Source organism: Octodon degus, unplaced genomic scaffold, assembly GCF_000260255.1.
Source record: "Octodon degus isolate 3935 unplaced genomic scaffold, OctDeg1.0 scaffold00025, whole genome shotgun sequence".
Taxonomy (NCBI): Eukaryota; Metazoa; Chordata; class Mammalia; order Rodentia; family Octodontidae; genus Octodon; species Octodon degus.
This window is the reverse complement of record NW_004524601.1, coordinates 16,841,032-16,844,024: the sequence shown is the minus strand read 5'-3', so window position 1 is coordinate 16,844,024 and position 2,993 is coordinate 16,841,032.

Sequence of the window (2,993 nt, the reverse complement as noted above, 5' to 3'; positions counted from 1 at the left end):
ATTGTAAAATATAATTTTCTGAGGCTGATTTTTTTTTTTTTTTTGAGGCAAGATCTCAATATGAAGTTCTGGCAGGATTTGAACTCACTATATAGCCCAGGCTGGCCCCAAGCTCTTGGTAATCCTTACTTCAGTGTCTTCATCTACAGCTTATCTTGTCATCCTTTTTACAGAATCTTTTTGGAGGAAAAGTTTTTAATTTAGATGCAACCTAATTATCATTTTTTATCGCTTATGTTAAACAGGATTTTTGTCTAGCTCTAGAGAGTGATGATTCCTTATTTTTAAAATGTCTTGTAATTTTACATTTCAATCATAAATCTATTTCAAGTTAAATTTTGTATATGTGAGTTTTATGTTGAGTTTTTCTTTTTTAACCTCTGAATGTCCAGTTGTAGCTATACTGTTATTGAAAAGTCTATCCTTCCTCCACTGGTTACTTTTGTACTTTTGTCAAAACTCAGCTGGGGATAGTTGTGTGGTTCTATTTCTGGCTTTTTATTCTGTTTCATTGATCTGTGCGTCTATTCCTTTGGCAATACCATGCTGTCTCAGGGACTATGGCTACATAGTAAGCCTTAACTTTGAGTAGAGGGATTCTTCCCATTTACTCTTCTTTCTCAAAATTACTGTAGTTAGTCTAGGTCCTGTTCTTCCTACAGTAAATTTTTGAATAGTTGTGGCTACGTATAAACAAAAAACCCTTGCTGGAAGTAGTTTAACATTTAAAAAAGTAATGCTGTATTGTTACTGTTATATTCTTTTTTTCATTATTGAATAATATAAGAAGTATGTTAATGTAACATGGTATGGCTATATTTTAGTACAAGTTAGAATGTATAGAAGAATAGAATAAAATAAAGGAAAATATAACATTTAAATTGCCTGGATATAAATATCAGGATAAAGTCATGAATTTTATGTGTATATCTCTGTTCACTGAAATTACTTAGAAAAAAATTCACGCTAGTCACAACAATTATCCATAGAAGTAGGGTTGTGTCCTCTAATACTATTTTCCTTGAGAAATTACTGACTAGAAATGTGGGTCAAGGACAGTACAACGTGGTCCTGAGACTTCTAATTATGCCCAAAATCAAGGAAGCTTCAAAGATTAATGGAGTCATGTGAAAGAATATGGGAGTTAGCTCAAAGAAGCTCCCAATGGCCAAAATTGTGACAGTATGCATAAAAAAGAATGATTATTACAATTGTTGAAATTACATTTATTCAGCACAGATCATTGAGGCTGAATGAGAAGAAGCATTGAAATTCATTTGTCATAATTTGAAACTGTTATTAAACCAACTTTTCACTTTGAAAAATGGAGATAAAAAAGGATCAAAGCATATTTTCTTGCTTTGTTGTGGTACCTGAACTTCAAATTTAACAAAAGTCTAGCTGTCCTTTAGCAGATTAATAAATTACTGTCCTTACATACAAAGGTTAGCAGAGGTATTAAGACTATTGGTTGAGTGGACGTTAGGAGACAAACGTTTGGATGGTGCCAATGGCAGGCAGAAAAATGTAGATCTTTGTATCCTGGCCCTGCAATCTGTAATTACGGCATCTTCCATGTCAGGAAGAATTTTGCATTGAGCTAAGAAAGGTTGAGCTAAGAAAGGTTGTAAAAGGAAGGCAGAAGGGACAGAAAGGGTGAATAAGACCCAAAGATACATAAATGCAGTGAAAGAGAAAGAAACTGCTTAGAAGGAAAGAACAATTGGAATGTGGAGAAAGGAGAAAAGATGGAACACACACACATACATACACTAAGACAATTGTACTACTAATTTCTACTAGTTCATTAAAAGGAACAATTAGTACTTATATTGTTTGATCAATTTTGCATGCCTGTATCTGGTAACCTGAGCAACTACTTTGAGGACAATATTATGCAATATATTAATCATTGTTATTTTCCTATCACCTTGTCTTGAAATTCTGTGTCATTTTCTTTGTGTTTTTCATTATCTTTAAAAAAAGGATTCTCCACTAGAACCTTCACCCTGCCTACCCACTGGAGACTTCTAAGCTCAGAGCCAAAGGCAATAAATCTGTGTCATTTTAAACCTCTGAATATATGATAATTTATTAACTGCATAGGAGACTGCTGCAGTCCTCAAGGTACACCAGACAGCCCACTTTGTACAGATAGACAATGCAAGGATCAAATTGTCATTAACTTAGCTCACTCTTCAGTTTTACCATGATTTGAATTTGATCAAGTTCCTAGGATTTACTGGAAATCCAGGGACTAGACAAACAAACTAAATAATACTGAAAAATTCAGGAAATGTTAGGACTATTTTGAAATTCTATTTCTTTCAAGTGCAACATCAAGAAAATTGAGTCTCCCTTAACTATACTGAGGAAGGCTTAGGGCACATCTGTTTTGGAAGGGCAGCTGGGGAGATATCTTGTTCTGTTTGGGAACCTATTAGACACCCAAGTGGATAGGTAGATACTTGCATTTGGAATTTAGAGAATAAGCTAAAGATCATGTAGTAGTAATTAGTGTACAGGTGATATTTGAACCCATGACAAGAGATGTGGTAAACAAAAGAAACAGTGGGAATCAAAAAGACAAAAATGGCTTATGGAATATTCTTTTTTTTTGTTTTGTTTTTTGTATTCTAGGGAAGGGTCTACAGGGTGTTTAGAGTCTCACTGCTAGATCGGACTCATAGTGATCCGCCTGTTTATAGCCTCCCAAGAGCTGGGATTACAGGAGCGCACCACCATGCCCAGTCTCAATTGCCCTCTCAGTATGCCCCGGGAGAGTGGCTGTCACAGCAGGCCCAGGGATCAAACCCCTGGCTCTTGCACCTACTTGTAGGTACTTTAATCTGCTGAGCTATTTGGCTGGCCCTGGAATATTCTTTTGACCTTCCAATATTAACAGATCTTGAAATAAAAGAGAATCAGAAAAGAAACCGAGAACTTGCCAGTGATGTGGGAGAACACTTAGGAGATTGTGATTAGAAAACTCA